Source organism: Solanum lycopersicum, chromosome 5 (assembly GCF_036512215.1).
Source record: "Solanum lycopersicum chromosome 5, SLM_r2.1".
Lineage (NCBI taxonomy): Eukaryota > Viridiplantae > Streptophyta > Magnoliopsida > Solanales > Solanaceae > Solanum > Solanum lycopersicum.
This window is the reverse complement of record NC_090804.1, coordinates 25,642,965-25,660,274: the sequence shown is the minus strand read 5'-3', so window position 1 is coordinate 25,660,274 and position 17,310 is coordinate 25,642,965. Positions and strand designations below refer to the sequence as shown.

At 32.5% G+C, this 17,310-nt stretch overlaps 1 long non-coding RNA gene across 8 annotated transcripts; it reads right to left on the bottom strand.

Moving 5' to 3' along the window:
* Positions 1-1,268: 1,268 nt before the first annotated feature.
* LOC101247823 (uncharacterized) lies at positions 1,269-14,752 on the bottom strand. Of its 8 annotated transcripts, none has more exons than XR_741487.4 (7): positions 14,522-14,694; positions 14,184-14,273; positions 11,411-11,479; positions 11,062-11,119; positions 10,129-10,201; positions 8,037-8,169; positions 1,269-1,558 (listed from the first exon to the last, which is right to left on the bottom strand). It is a non-coding gene; the product is annotated as an uncharacterized lncRNA (long non-coding RNA). The 8 variants fall into 8 exon arrangements; XR_002027837.3 differs by having other exon boundaries at positions 8,037-8,126; XR_002027838.3 differs by having other exon boundaries at positions 8,037-8,100.
* Between the last annotated feature and the right edge of the window lie 2,558 nt (positions 14,753-17,310).

Here is a 17,310-nt window from a genome sequence, read left to right as displayed (position 1 = left end):
CTCTAATACTATATCAAAACTCAGAACGAAAACAGTGAATCACCATTAATAGTGGATTCTAGAATAGAGTTGAACAAGAACCAATTGAGCAAACACATTTCTCATTTATGAAAATATGAAAAGTGGAGAAAACTACATATAATGAGTCATATATATACAAAATGAAAATTGAGCTCTAATCATCTAGAACAACTAGCTAACGGAAAGCTAACTAACTACAAAAGTTTTTAACAAACTAACTTTGTGAAACTAAAACTGTTTAAGCTAAATAACTAAGTATACATAAACTTAATAATATTAACAAAACACATATATGAAGTTTCATTTTTTTCATTTTAGCTCATTTATGTAATTTATTTTATATCATATGAAATAACATAAAAGAAACAAAATAAGACGAAAAAGGTGATAAGAATAACACAAACTTGTAAGTTAAGATAATTAAATTGTCATAACCACAAGAATATTGAAATGTAAAATCATATATGCGTTTTTTTAGTTTTAAAATATATTAAATGAATAATTGAAAAACTAAATACAAATAACTAAGTGGAACAAATAAGATAAGTAAGTACTATCAAATGTAAATTTGATCTATAACAAATATAAAATTTAGGAAGGAGAACAAATATTCAATAATTATTATAAAATTTATAATATTATGTGATAATTCGAACTCAATGAAAATTTAAATAATCAAAATGTTACTTTTGACATTTGCTATATATTTTACTACCAAATAAATAAATAAATATTAAAATAAGTAGTAGTCTCCCTCCCTTGTTTCTTCTTCAATCGACATAAAAATATTCTCATAATTTATAAAATTAAATTATCTTTCACTAAAAAGTTGACTATTTTGAAATGTGACAAATATTACAGTTGTGCGTGAAAGTTATAAATAAGGAAAATTACATAAATATACTATATCAAGAAAACATTAGCAATAACATATTTTTTACTTGATCACTTTTAATACATTTATAATATAGTTTTAGTATTTATTATAGAGAACAATTTATAAAGCACATATAACACAAGTTTTATTGATGGATAATATATTTATCAAATATTTTAATATAATGTGCCAATTTATTACCAATATTTAAAACAACTATAATACATATATATTGTATACATAAATCACTTTTAATAAATACTATAGATTTATCATGATATTGCTATGTGTTGCTATAAATGTGTCGCGACCCAGGGATACACCCTAGATGTAACATACATAGAACCCCGAAGGACTCTATGTAATCCACTTAGCAAATCATAACATAAGATAATAGAAGAGTACAAAAATTTATAACATTTTTAATACAATCGAAGTGTTTATAAAAGCAAAGCGGAAGTCTCTTTACCCTAATCACAAACCATCTAAAACAACTTTGAATAACTCTTGGGACACAACCCATACAATAATCTCAAAACATAAAAGAAATATAAAAGACATGGTTGTCAAGTCCTCGAATGCTATGAGGACTCACCATAGCTTCTCTTCTTGATCTACTGTAAACCTAGCCATGAGGATGAAAGTCAATATCGCCGAACCCTACATTTGATAAGAATGTAGGCAAAAGTATGTGTTAGTACAATAATGTACTAAATATGATGACTAGCATAAATCATAAGCACAAGCATATAATAGACATTAGTCAACATAAGACATACACCATAATCATAAGAGACAATAACATAAGTCATAAGCATAAGAAACATCATCATAAGATATAGTAGATAACAATATAGTCATAAGCAAAATCAATGCATCTCGTTTAGCATGACGTAAGAGAGACATTTCATAAGCCACTTCAAGGATAGTTTGTGCTGTGCGTGGATAAAAACCCATAATCTCATCCATGCTAAGGAAGTCACTTTAGGTTCTCATTCATCTTTATCATTTTTTAATCTCATCGTTAACTTATTTCTCATAGATCTTTAATCAAACATATCAAGGAAAGTAACTTATAGCAACAATCAAATCAGGCATAAATCATAAGCATAAGACATAAACATATTCATTACATAAATCATCATAGCATAATAGAAACATACCATAAGTACCCTCAAAGCTTAGTTGTGCAATACATGAATAAGATTCCATAATCCCACTCATGCCTAAGTAAAACTTCTTGAGTAACCATAGTTCATAATTAATATTCTTGTTTATAGTGGGAATAAGCCTTAAGTGGCATAGACCATGTGAGCTTACCATGGAATCCAGTGTTGCCCACACCGAAAATAGTTGTCCTACTTGCCTAAGTTAGAACATACTCTTTGCTTAGGTGGATCCACTAGCTAAAGACCTATGTGGTCACATAATTATGTGATACTAGAAACTCGGACTCAACTAGGGTAGAAGGTTTCCATCTCATGAGATACATACTTTGGGAACCTAGACTCAACGATGGTAGAAGGAACCATTTGGAAAAGCTGGACTCAACTAGTGTAAAAGCTTTCAAATGGGAAGCTGGACTCAACTACGGTAAAAGCTTCCATCTCATACTCATCCACTCGGTGCTAAGATCATCTCATACTTAAGATCATATTCATTTTAGAATTCCTTGACACTCAATCCAACATAATTCATAAGATAGCTCATAAATTCAATAGGTTAGAATAACCTTTCCACCTTAGAATCATCTATTAATACATAGGTGTGTAGATGAGAGTAACCGTTCAACTGCACAACCACTAGATCATAATCAAAATCACTCCATTCTTAAAGTATTCTTAAATAATATACATAAACCTCGTAATCATGTATAATTCACATAATTTGCCCTTCAAGAACCATAACTCATATTCAATGAACAAATCTAGAGTTACTACATTAGACATGAATGATAACATAACTCAATTAGTTCAATTACTACATCCATAATCTCATATACTCATAATATAGGTCATGTTAGTGAAGTCTCTCCATAATAATTTACAATATACAATTCAACATACCTAATAACTTCACTCTTAACGCATTAACATTCCTAGTTGATTCATATTAGCTTTTACCCTCAAGGCCCTAGGACTCACGTTCATATTACAAACCTTACTCTCAAGCAACTCCTCACATGGTCATCATACATACCTAATTCTCAAGTTAATCTAGCTACATGCTTCATTCTTAACCAATTATAGTCATATATCATCGTGTAACTTCAATCTCAACATAACTAATTCGTGATCCATCATATCAGCCCTTATCTTAATCAACTCATATCAACCATATTTACATTTAAAGAATTCATATTTAGGTGTTCTAGTCTCAAGTAATTCATCAATCTTAAAACGTCATATCTAAGCCCTCAATTTCCTCTTTCATGGCATAAAACCAAACTATATCAATTTCACCCTAGAATCTAAGGTTAATTACATGCATAATCATAATAACAACATATAATTACATTATAAACAATCATAAACAACCATTATCCACTCAATTGGATCATCACGCAAAATACCCACAATATAGGAAGGACCCCTAACTAGAATTGGGGATTGGGTCATGGGGCTTCATGGATGGAAGGAGTCTCTTGGGTGAATTGTAGAGAGAAAATTTCTTAGAGGGAATTGGGTCTTTTTTGGGTGAATTGAAATAATAATTTAGAACCACTTAATTAGGGGTCTAATAGCTTTATATAGATGGTCTAATTACTAATAATATGACAACACTTAATAACTAATTAATTCTAGGAAGTTCCTTAAGACACAACTTAAACTGACTTAACCCACTACTGCCCCAACCCACGAGACCACATCTAAGGGTCGTGGGTCCATCCACAGTCCGTGTTGGTCATCCGTGGATGAGGTTTTGCAAGTGTGATCTAGGGGACTTGACCCACAATACCATCTACGAGTCGTGGACCCTCCTACGGGGCGTGGGTCCCCTCGTGAGTGGATTGTTTTGGGAAACATTTAGGTGGTTTATAAGGTCCTTCTCAAGGAACCTTGGTTGGTCCTTGGGAGTCGTACCTTGACGTTTTAAACCTAAACCCTTTATTTTAAGTACGGGAACCCATATCTACGACTCTAACCCTCACATTAAGTTCTAGTTTAGCCTACTAGCTTTTGGGGTGTTACAAAATGATAATAAATAAAAAAAATTGCTAAAATCAGTAATTATATATTAAAAGGTACCTATCCAAGTATTTTTTCATATAAACATTTACTATTGTTAGTTTAATAAGTATGCAATTGACTCTTCCACAAATGTTAAGGTAAATAAAAGGATAGAACATTATGAAAAATCTTGTCCGTTGTCATCTTCTATTGCCGCTACATTGGACATCACCTCCTTCTGAGTTTGCCTCATTTGACAACATTGAAGAAAGCGCGAGTCAGTGTTGTATGTGCTTAGGGTCTGAGGAGTTTGTAATCCAGACTAAATAATTATTTTGAGAGATGATATAAATAACGTCACCTTGACAAGGAGAATATAAAGAAGTAGGTGGTCTAGGAAAAAAGTTCAATATTTATCAAGTCAGCCAAACGTTGTATACATCTAATAAGCCTCCAAAATTGGGGACAAAGTATAACAAGAAAAGCATGCCACCTTTGATAAAAATACTCAATAATATGGGGAAGGGAAACACAAAGCTGATGGTGAAAGGATACATTAAAATTAAGAGAAAAACCTTGAATAGATGTGTAACCCCAGTGTTATTAGGCATCACACTAATATTCACGTCATCCTCCTAGTTGTAGTTTAGTTTTACCCATGGGAGGTTATTTCTCTAATCAATGATTTGTATTCTTCCAATGCTTTGCCATGCCCATGGACTTAGAAAATCGCTAAAAAACAAAAGTGTTTTTGAATAATATCGATGTCTACCGACTCCTTTTTGACATGTGTCATTAGATCACTAACAAAGTTCTTTGCTTCACTAAGACTTTGTGAAGGAGCTTTTGTTACATCTCATTCTTTGTTTAAACAATGCAAAGATGTGAAATACCAGATATTCTATAACCTCTCATAACTTAAAGTATGTGTGCGACTTGTAAATAGTGATGGATAAATACAAGATCAGAAAAATATATTATGATTCAAGTATATTCCCAAGTCGAGACATGGTACTTGAAACCAGGAATGACCCCATGTTAACCTTTGGCATAATAAATTAAAGTATATCATATGAAACTAATGCGGAAGATGAAACATATTCTTAGTAAGTCTTAATAAGAAAATCAACAAATCCATGATGTTTGAACAACTAATGTCTGAAATAAGTTTCTAATATTTAGGTTTTAGAAAATAAGTTTACTAATATATGACCCCTATTTACCTCAAACGAAATAAACTACTAAAATCTGACTAACAGCTACTCTAGGTTGTTCTCAAATAAAGAGGACTCACCAACTATTACAACCTCACTATCCACAAGTCTTAGTATGGTGCAAAATTCTAAAACATAGAAGGATGCACTACATTGCAAAGTATGTGTCAATACGTTCATTGTACTAAGTATGAGGAACTAGCATAAACTCCTAAACGATCTTATTATGCATTTTTCGACCTTTTGATCTTAGAAATGAACCCCAGGTAACTCCTACTCATTTCCACCATTATTGAGGCTAAAGATAAGTTTTCCACTCTCCGAATCCGTTTTTCGATCCGTAGAATGTAATAGAATGGGTTAATATTGATGGGGGAAGGTTTTGATATAGATTCTATGGTGGAGACAACCCTAAATTGTATAATTGGAATCATGTATGATCTAGGGTTCATAAAATTATTTAGTTTTGGAAAATTAGCGATTGTTTTTTTATTTCAGTGTTATTATGATCATTTGTAGAGTGTAGACCAAGAACAATCAAAACGAATCCGGAAAGGGAAGGATCAAGATTCTTAGGGGTTAAAGCTTGTTCGAGGTAGGTGATGATTGTGTGATGTATGTATGTTCTTGATTCATTATGATACTTGTATGTATGTGGATTTTTTATTATTGATCACACTTGTTGTAAATCAGATAGACGAATTATTATATGCCATGAATCACTCTTGATTGTATGACTTGAAAGCATAATTGTGTTTATGATTGTGGTTTGTTGATGGATCAGATTGCCAAGTTTTGGTATAACTTACTTGGATTGGATTATTATGTTACGACATAAGAATGAGGTTGAATTGCCACGTTCCAGTATGCTAACATTTTGGGTTTGGGTTTGGATTCAATGACAGGGCCAACTACCAGACATAATTGTGTATATTGAGAATTGTAAAATTGATCGTTGTTTGTAAATATTGACGATATTGTATATGTTGATATATATATGCATGTGATTGTAATGTTGTTTGACTTGCTTATGTTGCACTTAGTGGGACAACCATGTGAGCCTACCAGTACACTATAGTTGTGTACTGATTCTGCACTTGCTTTTGTTTTTGTTGAGTATAGGGCATCTTCACACGGCTATTGACAGACCTCATCTTGAATATAATTGATCGTTCAAATTCAAGGGCGAGCCAATTCTTCTGGGCTGCTATGAAATTCTCTTTCATCTATGTCCACTATTTTCAGACTTAGACATTTGCTTAGTTAGTAGTAGTTCTTTAGATTGGGGTTGCATCCCTTCTTGTTTATACTTGCTAAACTTTAGATATTTTGGTATATTCATTTTTAGGTTCTAGGTTTTGATAGAATTTTGTTAAAGTTTATGGGAACTCCCTATTTATTTCCTTAGTTTTTAACTTACTTTCATAAATTAAATGCTTTACTTTTGGTTTAGTTGCTTGGTTTGGGTTGTAGTAGTGGTTCTCCCGCTGGATAGTTAGTGTGGGTTCCAATCATGACGGTGGGGGTCGTGGCACTTTTAAGATCTTACCCAAATTCTAGGGTTTTGCATGCTTCTTAATGGTTCCATTGTTTATGACAATTTACTCCTCCTCATATCACGCTGACATAGGATGAAAATGATTACTTTTTGAAAATTACGGCTTAGAAGTGGTGAAAATGCATTAGTTTTGCCACCTCCCACCAACTATAAGTATCAAGTAACTCTGTGCATTAAGGCAAGGACAAATTAAGAGAATCACCTAGTATATTTTGTCTCCGGTGAGTTAGAAACTTGATACCCCATGGTTCTCAACCGTTTCATTGACCATTAGTGAACACCCTTGATGTTGAGGCATTTAAATTTTTAAAAGACACACTTTGTTGGTTGTTGGCCTAAATACACGGTGAGCTTTCCATTATTCAAAATCAACATTCATAAAGAAGAAACCTTCACTCACGCCCAATGTCAACTTCCTTTTATTTTTGGGTACTTAAGTTTAAAAATTTATAGTTAAATAGATTAGAATCCTAAATCTCTTTTACGATCAGACTCAATAAATATGATTTATATATGAAATTCATAACAAAAGTAGGTATAAGAACAATGCCAGCCATTACGATGATTTGGAAATAGGAATCATCCCATTGAGGGAGAAAATTACCTGATATGATCAAAACTACCACTTCTGCTTAAATCAAGAAATGTTAAGGACAAACAAGCTTCACACAAAAAGAAGGAATAATTTAATAAAGAAATAAATTTATTTTAGTGTATAAAAAGAAATGAATATTTTCGAATTGGTTTTAATAGATTAAACTTTACTCTAACCTCTCAAACACTTCTAGAATTGTTGTTAGGAGATTTATGTTCATCAAATTAAAACATGAGGTATTGATAGTGTCACACCCCAAGACCACACCCCGGATGTGACTAACATTCGGAGACCATTGTTGGCCCTAAGCGAAATTCTTTCCTGACTTACTTACTCAACGGAAGAATTAAAACACAAGAATAGTCTATATAAAGAACTTGTGAAATAAATTGAGAATGTCATAAAAAATCATTCAACTGGCCAAATAACTACTAAGTCTCATAGCAAAACATCTGAAATACAAATCTAAAAGACTCATATCTGACTATCTATGAAGCCTCTAAAACAACTGTGATAGATGTTGGGATAGAACCCACAACATCCTATAAAGAAAAATACTGAAAGCAATTAAAGGAGTCCTCCAAAATGCAAGGAGACTCACCAACTGACTCTGGAGTGCTCTATTGGATAACCACTGCGCTGGATGTCGACCCCGTTACCAGTGTCTGCATCATAATACGATGCAGGACAACTGGTATCAGTACATTGAATGTACGAGTATGTGAGTTGGAATGCTAAATAACATAGGTTAGAAAGAATCTAAAGGAAACTGAAGAACTTACAACATAATTTACCTATTTAAATATAAAACAATTTAAAAGCAAGTGCAATATAAAATAATCTGTTTAAAAACATGTTGTAAATTTTGTATGTATGCAAAGATACAATTAACTTTGAGATGTATGTAAAAATACAAATAAACTATGTATATAAAAATACATATACTTTCTGTGGGAGATTCTCTAACCGACAACCATCACATAAGAGCTATAGTGATGATATAACGATGTACCTCACACTGCCAATACATCCTATACCCAGCCAAAGGCATAAGAACTGAACAACCTAATGGATCTACTAGTCTACTGTGAAAAGGGTTCATCTAAGAAGTATGACCCTTTTCTACCCATGGTGGCTACATGATTTTATGGAGACGTGAGTTATCTGAACTCATGCTCGTCCTCAATTCAGTGCTCAATACTACTCCCAGATATACTAGCTCTTATGTTTTTAAAACATACTTCTTCTGTGATTTGAGGTTAGTTCTCAAAAACTTAGCTCAAAGACTATCTTGGAAATCTCAATTTCCCTACTTGCTTCATTTTAGAAAGCTATTACTTTTTTGTGAAAACTAACCTGAACGCTTTTTGGAAACCTCAATTTCCATTCTTATTTATATAGGAATACATTTATATGAAACCTCTTTGAGAATACATATTCCGCATATACTTCTTTGAAGAAAGAACTTAAGCTTTACTCTTTTCTGAACTCAACTCTTAAAACAAAGTTAAAACGTTTGTAAAAGACTTATGAAAATTTGAAATGAACTTCTTTTACTTGACTCATAACTTTGATCTTAACTCTTAATTAAATTGAACCTTAATCGATCCTTTAATTGAATTATGGATTCAGGGTTATGATTTGTGTTTGGAATGACCCATGATGTTTAGGAATGAATTCGAATAGCTAAACTTGAGGAAAGTTATAAAATCACCCTCTTTGAACAAGTCCGCGGCATGGAGCTTCTCCTAAATAATTATTCACGAAATTTAATTTTGAGACAGTGGAGTCCGCGTCCTCTCCGCGATGCAGCCGATTTTTGTGCACCGGGGAAAAAAGTCCATGACGCTGACTTATTTGACGAAACCTGAACGACTTTTTCCTTCTTCATTTTCTAATCCTAATTCGCCTACATTTGAATATTTTACTCAAATTAATTTTAGATTTTGATACCTAACATTATTACTTATGAATCTTACTTAAAGCAACTCTAAAACTCAACCTAAAGATCTCTAAAACTCCACAATTCAACCCAATTTAAGAACAACATCAATTTCAAGAATTGCCAAGAACATCAAATTTCAAACTCTTTAAGGACCAGTTGGGCTGAACAAAACATGTTTGGCGCGTGGGTGAATAAACCCAACACTATGAGAGACTCACATACCTGTTAGGATCAAAATCTTTAAGAAATCCACAATCAAAACCTATTGTTCTTGGCGAAACTAGCTTTTCCTCTTCTCCAAAAGCCTAACTTTATTTCTCAAACGCATAAACTTAACTAACTCAATTTTGACCCTTATTAACTTACTTAAAACGAATTTAATTAATTGGATAAGGAAAAGACAAAATTACCCTTTAAATTTCCGAATTGGACATTTCCCAAATCTAATAGCACAACTTCCAAAGGGTATAACTCGCTCATCCTTACTCGAAGTCGTGCTAACTCGGCGATATTTGAAAGATTTTTCGAAGGGCTTTCTAACAATATCTGGAAGTACACCTAGCTCATCCTAAGCTAGAAATCACAGTCCTTCGAAGTTGACCAAAAACTCACTTTTGGTAACTTTACTGAATTTCTAGATTTTTAATTCTTTCCAAAAATGACTATTTCCAAATTTAAGATTCTTCCTAGTTATTTCAATTTGTGAGATGTTACAAAAAGAATGATATATTCAACAAGATGTATTCACCTTTATTTGAGTTGTTCCAAAATAAATAAGAGCATCTTTTATTAATGCTCGGTGTGTTTCATTATGCATGGATCTGCATACAACAACATTAACAAAAAATCCAATGAAATTTCACAAAGTGGAGCCCGGAGAGGGTAGAGTACACACTAGTCTTACCACTACCTCTTCGAGATAGAGAAGTTGTTTTTGAAAGTCTATCGGCCAAGCAAATCAAGTAGTAATTAAAACAAAAATATGACACCTAATAGCTATCATATATGCAAGGATTTGTAACATCAATAAGGTGTGGAACATTGTGATATTGACATAACTCCTCCCTTCCATGTATAGAACGGTGTTATAAATGAATATAAAAGTTATACACATTTTGACAACATGGAATATAACTAGTCACAAAAAAATATCACATAATTATAAAAACATTATAACAACTCATCCCCAAAGAAATTCCTATTTAAGAACTTAAATTTGAGAAATCAAAGAAATTAAGTTCTCTTTTTAATGAAGTAGCATATTTCTCGAAATCTAGACATTCTTAAAGCAAAGGAAAATAGCTTAAACTCATATGCTCACATAGGGACAATAAGGAGGTTTATCAAATGTTTAAGAATAACAAGCAAAAACATACAAAGGGGTACCAAAGATGAGAACTCCATGACAAGGACTATTTTTTGTAATTGTGATCTTAGCTAGTCTTCTTGTTGTATATTCAAAAGGAAGAAGCCTTCAATCACACCATCAATGTCAACTTTCTTTTATATTTGGGTAATCAAGTTTAAAAATTTATAGTCAAATAGAATAGAACCCTAAACCTCTTCTAAATTCTGAGTCAATAAATAGGAATTAAATATGGAATTAATAAAAAAAGGAAACATAAGATCCCAACAAGCACATTGATATGGAAAAGGAAACATTCCAATGGGAGAGAATTACCTGATATGATCAAAACTGTCACTTTCAGTTACATCAATAATTGTTAAGGACAAATACGCTACACAAAAAAGAAGGAATGATTGATGAAAGAAGTAGAATTCAATTCACGATATAAAAACAAATACATTATAAAGAAAAATTAGCTAGACAACCAACTTCATATTTGTCAACATTTTCCAAATTCGTTTTCAGAGATAAAACTCAACTCTAATTCCAAATTGGTTTTCCGATATAAAACTTAAGTCAAACCTCTCAAACACATCTAGAATTGTTGTTTTAAGGGCTATCTTCAGTAATAAAACACAAGGTATGTAATGAAAGAATGAGACATTCAATAAGTTGTATTCACCTTTAGTAGAGTTAATCCAAAATAAATAAGAGCAACTTCATCGATGATCAATATGTGTCATGTTTATACCTACATAAAAATAGAATAACAAATCGAATGAAATTCCATAAAGTGGGGTCTGGAGAGAGTATAATACACACCAATCTTACCACTACTACTTTGCGATAGAGATGTTATTTTCGACAGAATATAGGATCAAACAAACAAAGAAGTAATTAAAAAGAAAAATATGAAAGCTAATATCAAAGCAATGCGGATCAAATATGCAATGATCTGTAACAAGAAGGTGTGGAGCACTTTCCATGTATAGGACGGTGTTGTAAATGAATATAAAAGTGATACATATTTTGACAACATGGAGTACCACTAGCCGTAAAAAAATGTTACAATTATAAATACATTAGAACATCTCATTCCAAAAAAAATTCCTATTTAAGGACTCAAATTTGAAAAATCAAAGAAATTAAGTGATCCTTTAATGGAGTAGCATATTTCTTGAAATCTAAACATTCTTAATGCAAGGAGAATAGTTTATACTCATATTTTCACATAGGCACAACAAGGAGGTTTATCAAATTTTGAAGAATAACAAGTAAAAACATACAAAGGGGTACCACAGATGAAAACTCCATAACAACGATTAATTTTTGTAATTGCAATCTTAGCTAGTTTTCTTGTTGTACATAAAATATATCTTAACTAGGAATAATGAAATTGCCGTTCAGACCTTAGAAAAATGCTAAAAGATTGATGAATAAGGGTTATACCCTATTTTAACTCACGTCAAATAGGTCTACAACATATTGATAATTCCTAAATTAATTAACTTAAGGAGTCACCACGTAATTATCTTAAACGACTTATTAGGAGACCTAAATAATTAATTAAAGTATTGCTAAAATTAACACTAAATTAAGGTTTACTTAACTTCATGAAATTCTAAGTAAGAATTCTAATTTAACCTAAAGGGAAGGTGTAACACATCCTTTAAGATTTGTTAAAAATAGTTAATCAGCCAAACATAGGTTAATTAGTTTAAAAACTAAATGTGGGTGCTAAAAGGTTAAATAAAAGTGTAACCAAATTGGTAAACATTTTAACCTTTAAAACTCTTTTGCATTTAGATTAGAAGTGTTAAGACTTAAGAAAAGATAATTTGTGTAAACCATTTTTATTGATCCTTATTCACGGATAAAATGTAATAAAAAGTGACCTCTGCTCAGGGATTAATGAGATGTTTCCTTTTGAAGATATATCAGGAAAAAATAGTTTAAACAAAAACATTTTACTATATTTTTTCTGAAAGATATGCCATGTTTAAACAGATTTTTTTTTTAAAAATAATTTAGTTGGTTCAGCTGATGCAAATATAATGTTTTAAAAGCTTACCAAATGAAAACTAAAGATAACTACTCTATGGTTGATTAGAGATTAATCCCAAGAATAACAATCAGAGCAATAAAAGTGTCGCATAAGATATATTCACAAGCATCATTAAAAAGAAATATAACAAAAATGAGAAACGAAAAAGTATAAATTTCAGAAATTTTTGCTACTTTGCCATGCCTATTTGCATGAACTATCGAGAGGTGGGAGACACAAAGTCGAAGAGTGGATGCGCGCTTTCAAATCTAGCGGTGGCAAGAGAATGTACGACACTAAGAGTCTTTGAAGAGACTCCATTATTTCTCCCAAAGTTCATGCATGGAAAGAAAGAGTAAGGAGATTTGTAAAACAAATTGAATTTAAACGATATTGAACAAAATAAATCTTGATCCAAGTAAAATCTTATAATGAATATGCTATCTAAAACAGGAAACGTGCAAAGCTTATCAAGATTCCTGTCTTGGAATTGCTATGCATAAAGCTAAAAAGTGAAGCTGCAGGGACGGAGGCCGTGTGTGTTTACAACCACAACTCTATATCTTTGTTCCCAAAGTACATGATTTGCAACATGATTTTAACTCAAACAAAACCAACACCATATCCTTTCAATACGTCTCTTCATACAGATTATACAGAGGCCAAATGATCATCAACTTGGGGGCAAACAATAAAAATGATGCATATGAACTAAAATGCAATAATCTTTAATTTATACTACCAAGAATATGAAGGAAAATAGTTTCAATTCTCAAACAAAACATAAATGCATCTTTTAACAGTACTTCTATAATAGCTAAAATGAACCATTTTTCTTACAGCACACATAGTATTCTAATCACAAATCAAAATTGAAAGAGAGTAAGGGGTGACTATTCATAGATGGGTATCGTAACCATGTAAAACTACTTCCTAATATCAAGATGTCTAAACATTTTAGAGGGCAAATATGCTAGTTCTCCTATTCAATAAGTTGAAATCAGAAGGATGACCTACATAATAGACATAGATAATAATTAACATTAACAGGAACTTGATAATAATGACTCCTAGGCATAACGATTAATAAATCTCAAAAGAAATGACTCAAACAGAATCTTATCACCATACAGAATAATAAACAATAAAATTTATGTACATGACACAAAAAGTATATGATTTCTAATATAAAAGAACAAGGTATGAATAAAATAAATATGTGTTCAAATAATTAAAGAAAGGAATTATCAATAGTAAAACTAATGTTCACTAACGATGAGTGAGAAACAAAATCAATAGAGACATACTGCATATGTATGCTCACCATATCCAGAAATCGAAATAAAAGAAAGATATTCATACTTCATACAAGTATCAAAACATGAATATTAAACATTAAAATTTCAAATACCTTGAGTTGGGCTGTGAACTCAGCTGCTTCATTAGCAGGTCTATTCTCAAACTCGAACAATAAGATTAGAAAGTTCAAATCCAAAAATAGCTACACAAGGATAAACAAAAAGAGTTTAAGAGTGGGATGAGGTCGCTTCAAAACTTTAGGGGCAAAACAGTGTCTAAAAATCTTGTTTGAATGGACTCTAAATACAAGTATTTAAAGGGAGAAATCACAGTTCTTGAGCATAAAATAAAATTTCAAATTTTGAAATTGTCTTCCAATTCAAACGTTTGAAGCTTTTAGGACAGATTTTGCAAAATTTACGATACTGAATAGCACGAAAAAAAGAGTACCTAACCTCTGCCCATGGTTGACACAAAACTTATTATTTTTGTAAAAATGATAAGAAAGAAAGGAAACAGGCAACACTGCTAAAAACTCTTGAACTCTAGGATAGAATGAAGAGAATGGGTAATTAGGCAAGATTTGGCCAAGTTACTTTGGCATATTTGACCTAGTTATTTCTGATAGATAATGGGCCAATTGTGAGCTTATTAAATTGACAATTTGGGCTTCAAATTTGTGAAGAAATGATGGATATCTAATATTATAACTAATGCAATATATAATTTGTATGTAGAAATTATATTATTTACTATAACTTATCTTTAATGATTTAGCATAAATATAGATATAAAAAATTGACTTATCACCAATATAACAAGTAAGAAACTTAAAATAAGATAACATTAACATTAATAATAATAATAATAATAATAATAATAATAATAATAATAATAGCAGTAGTAGTAATACTACCAAGTCGTAATAATAATGTTGATAATAGGAAATAACGGTAAAATAATTTATTAACTTTGAAACTTAAAAAATGTAATTTGATGAAAGGGGGATCAAAATTTAGTGTCAATAGCTTGTACCTCTTTGAGCAAAGACAATGTAAGGGTTTTTGGATAAGAAGCTGACATAGTAGACAATTTTGTCCTGACCAACAAATAAGACAAGGTTTGCCTAGTGTTGAACTATGACGTTACTAGGCTTTTTGATCTAGGAGAGTATTTCCGAGTAGAGTCGAGCAGAGTTCGAGGTGGACCTTTGACCTTTGTTGGAAAGTTAAAATTTCTCAACAAATTACCTCAGTTCACAGCTTAATAAAGTTTCACATTGCATTGTGTGTCTCATTGCTGTGTACGGACTATGCTTCCTGCCAAATCTTGACAAAATTGTTAGGAAATAATATAAAGAAATATCTTTTGATAAATATCATAAGGAAGATGCTTCCATCATGAAACAATGTTCTAGATGCAACTATGCAACCGATTGAATCTGTGTAGAACTTTTGACGACTTCGTGCCATTTTCATTCTCTCTTGAATCACCTTCACCTTTTCCATGGCTTGGTGAGCTAGATTTGGTCCTATCAAACCTGTTTCACCAACTTCAAACCACCCAATAGGAGATCTACATCTTCTCCCATAAAGATCTTCATAGAGATCCATTTGGATGCTCGAATGTTAACTGTTGTTGTAAGCGAACTCAATGAGAGGTAGGTGGTCATCTCAATTCCCCTTGAAATCGATCACACAATCCCTCAACATATTTTCTAAGGTATGGATAGTACACTTCACTTTTCCATCCGTCTGAGGATGAAAAATAGTGCTTAAGTTCATCTTTAAAACCCAAACTTTCTAGAAAGACTTCCAAAACTGTGCAATAAATTGTGTTATCTGAAATTATTAAAACTGGGACACCATGGAGTCTCACCACCTCCTGAATGCATAACTTTGCACAATTCTTTGCCGAATGAGTGTCCTTCACCGTAAAAAGTGGGTAGATTTTGTCGTTCTATCGACAATCACCTAAATTGATACATGCTGCCTGCGAGTCCTTGACAAGCCTGTGATGAAGTCCATGTTAATCATCTCCCACTTCCACTCCGAAAGTTCTATATTCTGAGCCAACCCTCTAGGCCTTTGGTGTTCCATTTTCACTTGCTAGCAATTCGGGCACTTGGCAATAAACTCAGCAATGTCCTTCTTCATACCTTCCTACCAATATACTCTCTCAAATAGCGGTACATCTTGGTGGAACCCAAATGAATGGAATATATGGATCTATGAGCCTCCTCCATGATCCTCTCATTGAGCCCATCCACCCTAGGCACACACAATCTATCTTGATACTTCAACACACAATCTCCCTCTTGTTCAAAAGCTAGTACTCTCAGCTAATGAATATTTGCCTTCAAATCAAGCAAAGTGGGGTCTTGGTCTTGCTTTTCTTGCACCTCTGACACTAGTGATGATTCAGCCCCATTAGTTACCACTATTCCTCCTTCCATGGAATCCATAAGTCTGACTCCGAGGCGTGCAAGTCTATGCACATGTTTGTCTAACTCCCTGTTTTCTTCCTCAATATGGGCGGTACTCCCCATAGATAATCTACTTAAAGCACCAACAACCACATTAGCCTTACATGAGTGGTAAAGAATACTCGTGTCATAATCTTTGAGAAGTTCTAACCACCTCCTTTGTCTGAGATTGAGCTCCTTCTGGGTGAACACATATTGTAGGCTCTTGTGATCAGTGAATATATCAACAACACCGTATAAGTAGTGATGACACATCTTTAAGGCGAATAACGCAACAACCAACTCCAAGTTGTGGGTTGGGTAATTCTTCTCATGAACCTTCAATTGTCTAGAGGCATAAGCTATAACATTTCCATTCTGCATTAACATACAACCCAAACCAACTCTTGATGCATCACTATACACCATAAAACCTTGAGTACCCTTTGGTAAGGTCAAAATCGAAGCAGAAGTCAACCTCTTTTTCAACTCCTAAAACCTTTTCTCACAAGCTTTGAACCATTGAAAAATTTAACTATCTTTTGAGTCAACTTGGTCAAGAGAGACAAGATACATGAAAACCTCTCAACAGACCTTCTATAGTAGCTAGCCAAACCTAAGAAACTCTTAATATTAGTTGGAGACGTGGGTTTAGGCCACTCTACTCAACTCTAATCCCATCATCGGAAACTATGTGACCCAAGAATGCCACACACTTTAGCCAAAACTCACACTTGGAGAACTTGACATAAAACTCCTTTTCTTTAAAAGTCTG